Genomic DNA, 12,608 nt, shown 5'->3' on the forward strand with positions numbered 1-12,608 from the left:
ACTTTATTTAACAGGTCAAGTCATTTCATAATCACTATAAACTGATATCTGAAGATTTTGGTATTATAAGCGTTCTGGTTTCTCTGTATAGTCTGAGGAGTATTGACCAATCAGGTTTGATCAGGCTTTGGTTGAATGCAGGTAAACAGTCCATGTTGAGAGCAAATGAGGTGGAAAGCATTGGCTGGAATGCAATCTCTGAACCCATCACCTATCATCTGATGATGATTTAGCTTTTTAGTGGTTTACAGTTAGCTTGTAAACTGCAATCTCATGTCTCAAGTTGCTAATCGGACTGTAAACAATGAGCAGTGCACGGAAGAGGAAGTCTTGGCCCGGATATCCGCTGACTACACCGGAACCCCCGAAATATTGACCGTTGACATCAGAGGCTAAATCATCGTCAGACCGATAGCCGATTGGTTCCAGATTGGTAATTTCCCAATCATTTTCCAGGACATTTCCAGGAGAGGGCGGTGTAATCTGCTACTTCATAAAGGGAAAATACAAAGTTTTGATACAGTTATGTCAGTTTAGTTTGTGTTGAGTTTATGAGCTCCAGCAGTACATTGCTGCCACTATGATAAAAGTTTCAACATTCAAGATTCAAGAGTTTTATTGTTGTTATGTCACGTACTCATACAGGATGAGCAGTGAAATGCAAAGTGGCAGTGCGCACAAGATTGTGCAAACAACAACTATACAAATATATTTAAAATGTAATACAAATTAAAGGGACAAAGGTATTATTTTTACAGTAAATATAAGTGTGAATAGTATAATAAGTGTATGTGTATTCTCTGTATGTAGCTCTATGAATGTGTGTGTGTGTGTGTGTGTGTGTGAAGGTGTGTGTGTGAAGGTGTGTGGATAAGAGGGGCAGCGTGTGGCGCTTGGCTGGCGCCCTGGTGAGTTCAGAGTTCACAGTCCGGATGGCCTGGGGAAAGAAACTCTGTCTCAGTCTCTCTGTTTTGGCTGCGTGCCTGCGTGGCTGCGTGGCTGCGTGGCTGCGGAGGCGCTTGCCTGACCGCAGCAGCTGGAACAGTCTGTTGTTTGGGTGGTGAGGATCCTTCATAATCCTACAGAGTCCAAGTGGACATTTGTGCCAAATTTGAAGAAATTCCCTCCAGGCGTTACTGAGACATCACAAGAATGATCCGGACGGACGGACGGACAACCCGAAAACATCATCATGCCGCCGCGCCGGCGATAGCTGTGGCTAGAGGCATGATGTAAAAACATTTACCGAAACATAAAACTATCATGCTTTCAAATTATGAATAGGAATTTGATGTGTGGAAAATCTGTTAACTGCAGACAGATGATTCAAAGACATGTTTATTCATTCTGTATTTTATTAATGTAATGATGGTACATTAGGACAGAACAAAAAAATGCTTTGTGAAAGAATCTCTGTATTTATGAGTCGATCCACAGAAAATCTATCTATATTTAGATAATTAATTAATCAGTTAAGTCATTTTATCAATTGAAAACACTCAACTATTCTTTGGTGTCAGCTTCTCCAGTGTGAGGATTTAATGATTTTCTCTGTTTTCTATCATTGTAAGCTGATTATCTTTGGATGCTTTTGTCCAAATATATCATCAAAAATTGCAACCTTGCATAAAAACAGGTGAAGTTATTTTTGGCCAACATCAGTCTAACGTCTAGAACTGGATGTGTCGGAGGAGCCGCTGGTTCTGGTTCTGTATTCACATTTCTTTTAGCGTATCCTGAATGTTATTTAACAGAAACACGGGACTCTCCCAGATGATGTAACGATCTCTTATGTTTATGTTATGACCACCAGTTTTAATTCATTCAACTTTGTTTCTGATAAATCATGTTATGTACTTAAAGACTGTATATTGGAAGTGGACAATAGAAAGAGAAGGTTGGTCTAGGGGTTAGCACTATTGATGATCAGTTTAAACCTCTTCAATCTGACCACTGAAACTAGACTGCAGAGGGCCCAAAGTAAAACATTCTAACTCAGTATTTAGAGCCCAGTTTCACTGTTGTGGTTCAATAATGATCGAGGGTCACTGATGTTTTTTACTGGACTAGTCAACATCCAGGTTCAACAGTATTCTCTCCCATCATGCAACACTGTGGGGACAAATTCTATATGGAAGTTTGAATCATTTCATTACATTTGGTGCCTGAATTACATTGTTTTTATCTCGTACACACGTGAACACAGTTATTCATCTTTTGTAGTGATTCAACCAGGAACATTTCATGTCCATCAAAGCTGTAGTCAACGTGAGTCGCATAACATTATCTATGGGAAAAATGAACGGTACTTTTACGTCCGTAGCTCTTCATCAGTTGTGGCTTGGTTACAGGTGGGAAAATTAAGTTGCACCAGGGTTTGCGCCGCCGTACAGATGCTCCTTCAGAAAGACCAGCATCTTCCTCCAGGCGTCTTCCTGAGCGTGAGAATGTGCCACCATTTCGCCGCCCCACAGAACCACCACTGCAAAGACAACAGGCAACTGAAACAGCCGTCACACCTCCAAACTCAAGTCCTGATTTTGGCACCTTAACTTTGAATCATTCAGAGATAAATCTTCCCGGTCTGAGGGTCAACCTACCCGTCTGAGATGATGGGCCGACAGTTGTGAAGGTGCTGGCTCGGGCGAACGGTGTGAACGGAGGTTCGATCAGGTGACCGGCGTTCGGGTACGACAGGACAGTCAGCAGGTGGCTGTTCCCCGCCTGCTTCATCATCTCCTTCATCTGGAAAACAGGAAGTAAAAAACCTAGTGTCATATTTGTATGTTTAATTCCTGACATTAAAAGGTCTGTGAGCAAAATGTTGCTTTTCACTAAATTCAATACATTATTTTGCATGAGATCTAACACAATAACATGCCAGCATAAAAAATAACACAAAAAAACATTTGGTCCTGGTGAAAACAACATATATTTTGTTGAGATTCTTGTGTGCAGAGGTGTGTAAAAACACTACATAGTTTGGTTTGCAACAATAGAAACTGTTACACCACTTTGCTCTATTCCTTGTTATATCCCTTTATGTTTGCTGTGTTTGTAAAATAAAATGACATCTGAAATTTTTTGTGTGCTCTATTTATTCATATAATTAATTAACTTTACTTATCTTTTATTTAATAATGGCCATTTTGTAATTCAATATATTCCAGTAACGATTCAGTTTCCTCTCAGCAACCAGTAAAGTTTAATCCTGGAGCTTCAAACCTCTGGACCCAGCTTGTTATTCACACAGGATGTCGTCATGTCAGTAAACTCACGTCCATTGCAGACTCCTGGGCGGGCCAGTTCTGATCGTCCTCAGCGACAACCAGCAACAGAGGACACTTGAGTCGTCCCACCTGCTCAGAGACAAACAGCAGCAGCGTTTCAGCTTTTATCACCGGCTGCAGCTTTGAATATCTATATCACCTGTGGAATCATTTATCTGTGGATTTTTGAGGCATTACTCAGAGCTAGAGAGGCAAGATTAGCCACAGATACTTCACTTTGTTGTAGACTCAGCTGAAAACGAAAGAATATAAAATAAATTCATCCACATCGCCGTTTAGTCTCTAAACACATAGATACAACATAATGCAAACCATCTGCAGTGCAGAACTTTTGTCTCCCCCCTCTGGCAGTGAGAGTAAATACACAAACACTGTGGACATGCTGATGACATATGCCTGCAGGTGAGCTCACCACATCTCCCCTCGCCTCCAGGAGCGCTCTCTTCAAGTCTTCCCTTGCAAATAAGGCCGGAGGGAAATAAAATAAAAAAAGGAAAATAACTTTAATCCTTCCTCTGAATGCCAAGTTATTTTTTTTTATCTGGAGCATCCACTCCCGAAACTTTGGTTGGGCGCTTCTTAGGATTTAGGAGTATTGCCATATTCCTAGCTGCTGCTCCGTCGCTATGGTCTCCCCCTTCCTGTCCCCTTTAGCTCTGGCCGGTTGGTATAAAACGCATCACTTCTGGCGCACCAGCAAGGGAAAGTCGCCACAGACACCACAACTACGGTATACTACAAAATACAGAGAGCTTTCCCTGGTGGCAATAGGCTTAATCAACATTGTGTGAACTTGGGCTTGAAATTTTGTGTATGGGTTCTGGGTGTTTCATATCTTGTGTGTGTGTGTGTGTGTGTGTGTGTGTGTGTGTGTGTGTGAAAAGTCCGAAATAAAATAATCCCAAAAAAGAGGAAAAGGCAGAGAGAAATTCTGCCTGGTGGTACTCACGTCCACTTTGAGTGAGGGGTCAGTGGGGATGGGCAGCAGCAGATCTCGCCAGATCACGTGATTCTCCTCGGTGAAGCGAGTCTTATCAACGTTTCTGATTGGACAACATAAAAACACTAAAAAATGCTTCAGAGAAAGATCAAAGTTTGTCCTGAGGGTGGCGCTAAAGGAAAGGTCTTGGGGTCATTCAAATGTAAGGTTCATTCTCTGGAGAGAGCAAAAATATGAAAGTAACTGAAGGAAGATCAACTTACTGGTTATAGACAATAAATGTTTGCTCTATAGTTGCGTCAATCGGCTGCACATGACTCCCACTAATACTCACTATACACCTGAGCTGGGAGACCACACACACACACACACACACACACACACACACACACACACACACACAACATATACAGAGGTTTACACATGACCAGTGGAGACGGAAACCTGAAATCATTTTAATAGACAAGCAAGATCCAAAAAGTGACACAGAACAGCAAAACTACACAAAATGACAAAGGAGCAATTTATAAAACAACTTTATGTGGAAACAACAATTATTATTATCTGACTATCAACTTAGAGCTTCATGAGCAGCCAGAACACTGAGCAGAAACGTGGCACTGATTAAGGGGTCTCCATTGTTTCCTTTTTTTTTCGATCTATGATGATATTTCCCACAATTTACTTTGTTACTTTGTTTTTGGGCTGGAGATCCCTGTTAGTTTAGTTTTTAGTAAACTCCTTTTTCAGTTTAGGGGTTATGAGCTGGGTGCGACAACCCATTGCGTGGCCGGCCCAGCGACTTCCCCCTCTTTTGTTCATTTAACTGGGATCTCCAACCCTTTGTTTGCTTAGTTGCATTCTGACATTTATTTTTTTCCTGACTGATAATAGATTGTTTCCTTTTCACATAACTGTCTCATGGCGTCCTTTCTAGCTTCGTTCTCTCCAGAGCCTTCGTTAGTTTGAGAGGCCGCAACATTGTTCATGAATGAATCTGTTAGTGTGTTTTGTGCTGTTTTGGCCAAATCGTTGCTCTCCACACACTATGGGTTCAAAACTGTTCAATTTAACACAACATGTCGTTATCTGTGTGGTCTCACATTTTCAACATCTGTTAAGATTTGAAAAATCTTTTAGCGTGGGCCAGCCTCAAGCTGTATCAAGATGATGGAAGTAACTTTCAGCTAGCCGTCTTACCTTTACAACTTTGGAGTAAACCGCTGTTTTGAAGGTGACACTGGTGCCGAAGGAAAGACCCATCATGGCGATCCTGCTGCTGAGGATCTGAGGATGCTGCTCCAGGAGTCTGTAGGCAGTCTGCAGCAGGAAAACATGTCAGAAAACAAACTGTTACAGCTGTATCACAGAGGCCAGGCTTTGAACATTTTGTGATACAGGCAGAAAAGAAATTTTAAGTTTAAGTTTGTGTGGATTTTCATACTTTATATTAACATGCATATAAACCAAGATTGCACTCTGTATTGTAGAGGATGAAGCTTTGTACGTCTTTCTTCATTTCTTGCGGTCTACATCCTTTTATCTGGTATTCAGTGTTAGATGACATAAACCTTGTGACATCTATAATAACTCAAACTTCAAATATTTTTAATTGGCAACACGTTTCCATGAACCAGCTCTCATTATGTCTTGGTAGTTTACAGGCTGCTGTAATCTGGGTGTGATCTTTGACTCTCACCTTTCCTCTCAGTGTCAGGCGACTAAAGTTGTGAAATCACGTTTTAAGAAACAGTCAGTTATGTTATCTTTGTCTTATCTAAATCTTCAGATAATAATTCACACATCTGTCCTGGAGGAACGATCATTTCTGTGATGATTTTCCTTAGATTTCCCTTTTTCCTATTAAAAGGGTTTTTCCTCTCCAACAGTGGATCTGCATTTAGAGATAAATGAAAAACCTTTCCAGCCAATGAAACCTGGTGTCAAACTGTTAAACTAGAAAACAGTTATGAACATATTACACCATTGAGGTTAATCTTTGATTGTAGCAGGCTCAGTTAGAGCTCTGGTAGAGCTAGAGCGAAGGTCCAAAGGTAGTCGAAATTTTGGCGTGGAAAAACTGTCATGGCAAATTTCAAAGGGGTCCCTTGACCTCTGACCTCAAGATATGTGAATGAAAATGGGTTCTATGGGTACCCATGAGTCTCCCTTTACAGACATGCCCACTTTATGATAATAACATGCAATTTGGGGCAAAAACCATTCAGTCTTTTGAATACAGTAGAAATGTGTTATTTCCGCCTATACTAAAATGGTGTATTTGAATATTTCTGCATACTGGGGTCCCTAAAAAGTCTTGAATTACATAAATTAGGTAACACTGTAAAGCTGAGACTCTTTTGGATCCAATGAGCCCATCTGTATTCATGTGTGATGATGTTAGTCCCCATAGTAGCCATTTCATTGTAGTGAGACCATGTTTTGGAACTTGACCTCACTGTATAAAATGACCTGTGGTGACCTCTAGGATAATCACAGCCTCATGAAACTTTACAGCCACAGACTAGAGACCTAGAGCATTCAGAGAATGGATGGCTTTCCTAGCTAGATTGACAATAAGGGGGTTTCTGAGCAGTTTACACAACAGAAGTGCTCGCCATCCAATCGCCAAGAAAAATGCAATTCATGCAGAAATCTCCAAATGTTACAACTTTTTGGTACCAAATCACAGCATGGCTTTTTCTGCTCCGCAGCGAAAGCTGGACCGGAGAGGCCAGACACATAGCCACCTGACATTAAAGATCAAAGTAAGCGCGCTACACCTATTGACCGTCATCTTTTCTTGTAAAATGTCCATTGTAATCGCTAACACCGGTGTTGTCACGACTTTATTAACCGGTGGGAAAATTTCCTCACCGTCACATCCCTACTAGAGGGTCAGGCCCGGTGCTACATATTTGTCTCACAGCCAAAATAAATGATTATTAACAGGATGCAGGTTGCACTTCATGATCACACCATGTCCTCTGTAGTCTTGATAGAAATTTTTGGGAGAGCAATTTATATTTTATTATTTAAAGTTACACATAGTCTGTCTTTTAAAGGCAGATATCCGACCAAAATCGCAGACAATGCACTGAATACTCAATATGTGTACTATCGTTCAACATACTTTTGTGTGAATAAACAGTAGCATGTATGTTTTCAGATGCACTGAGCAGTAATTTAGATACTCATCAGGTTTTACCTCAAAGTACTCATTGTCCACCATCTTCCCAGTTTCAATGGTGACTTTAGGTGTCAGGTAGTCGAGGGCCAGGGAGGCGAAGCCGTGAGAAGCCAGCAGCGCTGAGCGGTACTCCACCAACTTCCCTCCACCCCCCCACAGGTCCAGGAGGCCGGGGAAAGGTCCCGGTCCTTCAGACGAGTCAAAACACCAAAAACAATTCTCAGTTTACACAACAATGATATTGTTTATCTGATCTTCTCTAGGAATATATCTGATGGAAACATTTTTCACTTGTCTGTTGGCGTGCAAAGAAGACGAGAGGACAGGATCAACTGGTCGGCTTAAGACTGGTGTCTGTGTGTATTGTTTTATGCTGTCGGGTTTGAATGTGTGTGACATTCATGGTGTTCATGTATTTCAGCCCTGCTTCCCAGCTGGGAAGACACACTGACAGCTGTTGTTGCCTGTCAGTTTGTCATGTTATGATTTGAGCATATGTTTTATGCTAGATGCAGTACCTGTGAGGGTTTCTGGACAATATTTGTCATTTTTTTGTGTTGTTAACATACATTTGCATAAAGCAGCATATTTGTCCACTCCCATGTTGATAAGAGTATTTAATACTTGGCAGCCCTAGTTTTAACATTTAATCGGTATGTATTTTAATGTTTGGTAATAAAGTGTTTTTAAGATTATTAATATTTGTTTCTCTGCAGAGCGTCAGTCGGCCATTAGCTGCTCTTGCCTTGGGGCTATTTTCACTGTTTGCTTATGGGCTTTTTTGGGGTTTCTTTTCTGTCTAGTCCACTCTGGCAAGTGAGCCAGTAGTGGGCAGACTAGTTTTTCCTCTGGTCCTACCTGAGGGGAGGAAGAGGGTCGCAGTGAGTCCGTTCTCTGTAACCGGGATCCTGCGGACGCCGGGCGCCATGTACCAGCGCTCCACCACCACACCGGCCAGCGGTACCTGATCCACGAAGCCCTCAGTCTGGTGACCCTGGTACACCGAGATTTTGACCTCCATGGGAGTCTGGACGTTCATCTTCCTCATCCTGAGGGATGATGGGAAAGAGTTGACTCTGACACTGATTCGGTATTGATTGGTATCATCTGAACAGCTCTATCCTTGTCGGTCTACCTGAGCCAAGGTTTGCTGCCTGGAACGGGTCTGAGGCTCCACATTAGACCCATCGGTTCAACTCCAGAATATGTCCCGCCCAGACTGAGATCCTCTGAAACTGTACGGTAAAAGGCATGAAAAATTATTTCAAATTTTGATGTTCATTTTTTCCAAAAAGCTGCTTATTTTTATAACGAAATGTGTTTTGCTGTAAATAACAAACTTTAAGATGACTGAAAACATTTCTAAAATAATTTTCTTTAATTTTCCAGGTCTAGGTATTGAACCACGTACCGTTCACAGTCCCGGTGGTGTTGGCGGTGTAGTGAGCGAACGCCTCCCAGCTGTGTCCATCATCACACTGGTAGAGGGCGTAGATGGTCAGCTGGGAACCAGGGAAGACGTTCTGGACCAGGACGATAAACTTCTCATCCATGAGCCCTCTGGACGGCTCGACCGACAACTTCACACAACCCTGCTTCCTGTCCATCCTGATTCAACTGAACATATACATAAACTGTGTGGGACCAAGTTGCTGCCCCATATACTGTATATACAGACGTGGACAAAAATGTTGGTACCCTTCCGTTAAAGAAAGAAAAACCCACAATGGTCACTAAAGTAACTTGAAACTGACAAAAGTAATAATAAATAAAAATTCACTGAAAATTAACTAATGAAAATCAGCTATTGTTTTTGAATTGTGGTTCAACAGAATCATTTTAAAAAACAAACAAATGAAACTGGCCTGGACAAAAATGATGGTACCCCTAGAAAAGATTGAAAATAATTTGACCACAGGGAAATATTAAACTAAGGTGTGTCCTGTAAATAGCATCACAGGTATCTTCAAACTTGTAATCAGTCAGCCTGCCTATTTAAAGGGTGAAAAGTAGTCACTGTGCTGTTTGGTGTCATGGTGTGTACCACACTGAACATGGACCACAGAAAGCTAAGGAGAGAGTTGTCTCAGGAGATTAGAAAGAAAATTATAGACAAGCATGTTAAAGGTAAAGGCTATAAGACCATCTCCAAGCAGCTTGTGGATGGATGGATGGATGGATGGATGGATGGATGGATGGATGGATGGATGGATGGATGGATGGATGGATGGATGGATGGATGGATGGATGGATGGATGGATGGATGGATGGATGGATGGATGATGGAGGGGTGGATGGATGGATGGATGGATGGATAAACTGATCAGACTCTACTCTGTGAATGGTTCCTAAAGACAGCTTGAGTTTGTCAAGCTTGCTCTGAATCATGGTCCTCTCTTGTTAACACGATGATGAGAGTTCTTCAACTGAACCTTCTCAAACAGATGATTCCTCAAGTCATTGTATTCGGAAAAATGGGGCATAACATCAAATTCATTCTCGACAACACAAAAGCAAAAAAAAAATGTTCGTCAGGAATACCTTTATATCTGCCTACCTCAGTTACCAGTGTTAAGTGCCAGTTCTTAACTGGGCACAAAATGTCCTAGAGTAGTATTCATTAACCACGCATATTAATCTATAAACTCATCAAGTTACTTATTACATGATGAGCACACATCAGCTCTAGTTCATCCAGTTTGTTCAAAACTCAATATATTTTTTTATTTGTTAACTGTGCATATCCTCAATATCTGCAAAAAGGAATTTATTTGTCTTTGTTAAAGGGTTTTTTGGTTGGAGTTTTTCTTATCCAAATCGAAGGTCTAAAGATAGAGGGTTTCGTATGCTGTACAGATTGTAAATTCCCTTGAGGCAAATTTGCGATATTGGACTGTATAGATAAAAATGGACTTGACTTGAACTCCTTTCCAATACTAAAGAGCAGGTATCCAATTTTGAAGACAAACATCTAAAAACAGCTAAATATATACATGTGAATTTCTGTACAACGGCCTGAATTTTAACTCAAAGTCCCTTAAAAGACTTAATGTTATGCCCCAGCTTCCCTTAAATGCTTATTTATTCCTTAAATTGTAAACACTTACTGTACAAGCAGATTGAGAACAGATGCAGACCTCACAGCCTTCTTCTTCAGGTTTGGTGTGTATAAGCCACTGATTGACCGCTGATTTTTATTTAACCTGAAGTTCAGCTTCACAGGCTGGAGCTTCAGTCTCCTCCCACAGCAACATCACTCTTTCTGGACACAAAATGCCACCGTCGAGTCCAGATTTAGTCAACGCACACTGTTCAGAAGGTGCAGCAGTTTAACCAAAAAGCATCCCCTCACCAGCCCATGCATTGATCACATGCACGGACCAATAGTCTGTGGCTTGGCGCATGGTCTTCACATGATCAGAAAGTGCTGTTATTCCAATCACCTTCTGCGCAGATCACAATCCTCATTTGTCCTCCAACTCAGCTCAGCATCAGTGTTGCACTTTTCTGGACTCTTTTATCTTTATTTATTGATATGGTCTTTCCTGTGCGTCCATGAGAATGTGAGTATTTGTTATAGTTGTCTATTGTTTAGTATCTGCATCGCTATAATAATTATAAAGTCACATGTATCATGTTATAATGCTCATGCTTGTGTTTCTATAATAGTTTGAATGAGAAGTTGTGTGTTTATGTGTCAACATCACAATTACTCATATCACCCTCTGTGTGCACTCTGCTCATTGTACTGCCTGAGAGTCTGAGTCTGCTATTTGTTGACGCTCCCTTATAGTTAAGAAGGCTGTGTTCTCCTCCTTTTACTCCTGTTTAAACTGTTTAGCTTGCATTGTATTTCATACAATACTGTTTGTTTATTATTATTTCATGTTACTAATACCTGCTCATGTTTTTGTATTTTATTTTCTGTATTTAGTAACCACTATCCACACTATTCATAAAAGGATTTAAAAACCATCTTCAATCAATAAATGAGTGGTATCTCAAAGAGAGTGTGTGTGACCTGGACTAATTGATACATCATCATCATATTCATGTTCTTACCGGACAACCTGTGGAGATTGTAAATGACATTCATAGAACCATCATCTAAAGGGTTCATTCACTCAGCATCACTAAGGTCACAAGTTTGGTATCCATTACACCAACGCCTATTTTACACACACTTGGATCTTGTATGGAAGAAAAGTATTGGTGCACTCACCTCTTTTCTGTCGTATACGTGTGAAGTGCAAGTGGGATTATTAATTATGAATACAGTTGTTATTGTTATTATTATTATTCATTCTTCTTGGGTGAAGTTACTGTTTAAAAGCTCTGAAAACCTATTTAGGCAAGACTTTATTTAACAGGTCAAGTCATTTCATAATCACTATAAACTGATATCTGAAGATTTTGGTATTATAAGCGTTCTGGTTTCTCTGTATAGTCTGAGGAGTATTGACCAATCAGGTTTGATCAGGCTTTGGTTGAATGCAGGTAAACAGTCCATGTTGAGAGCAAATGAGGTGGAAAGCATTGGCTGGAATGCAATCTCTGAACCCATCGTCTATCATCTGATGATGATTTAGCTTTTTAGTGGTTTACAGTTAGCTTGTAAACTGCAATCTCATGTCTCAAGTTGCTAATCGGACTGTAAACAATGAGCAGTGCACGGAAGAGGAAGTCTTGGCCCTGATATCCGCTGACTACACCGGAACCCCCGAAATATTGACCGTTGACATCAGAGGCTAAATCATCGTCAGACCGATAGCCGATTGGTTCCAGATTGGTAATTTCCCAATCATTTTCCAGGACATTTCCAGGAGAGGGCGGTGTAATCTGCTACTTCATAAAGGGAAAATACAAAGTTTTGATACAGTTATGTCAGTTTAGTTTGTGTTGAGTTTATGAGCTCCAGCAGTACATTGCTGCCACTATGATAAAAGTTTCAACATTCAAGATTCAAGAGTTTTATTGTTGTTATGTCACGTACTCATACAGGGTGAGCAGTGAAATGCAAAGTGGCAGTGCGCACAAGATTGTGCAAACAACAACTATACAAATATATTTAAAATGTAATACAAATTAAAGGGACAAAGGTATTATTTTTACAGTAAATATAAGTGTGAATAGTATAATAAGTGTATGTGTATTCTCTGTATGTAGCTCTATGAATGTGTGTGTGTGT

General features: G+C 40.6%; 1 pseudogene; it reads right to left on the reverse strand.

The window, feature by feature from the left end:
- Positions 1–2,345: 2,345 nt before the first annotated feature.
- On the reverse strand, positions 2,346–10,619 carry LOC141766900 (peroxisomal succinyl-coenzyme A thioesterase-like; annotated as a pseudogene).
- Positions 10,620–12,608: the final 1,989 nt, after the last annotated feature.

The sequence above is a fragment of the Sebastes fasciatus genome, chromosome 4 (assembly GCF_043250625.1).
Source record: "Sebastes fasciatus isolate fSebFas1 chromosome 4, fSebFas1.pri, whole genome shotgun sequence".
In the NCBI taxonomy this organism is placed as follows: domain Eukaryota; kingdom Metazoa; phylum Chordata; class Actinopteri; order Perciformes; family Sebastidae; genus Sebastes; species Sebastes fasciatus.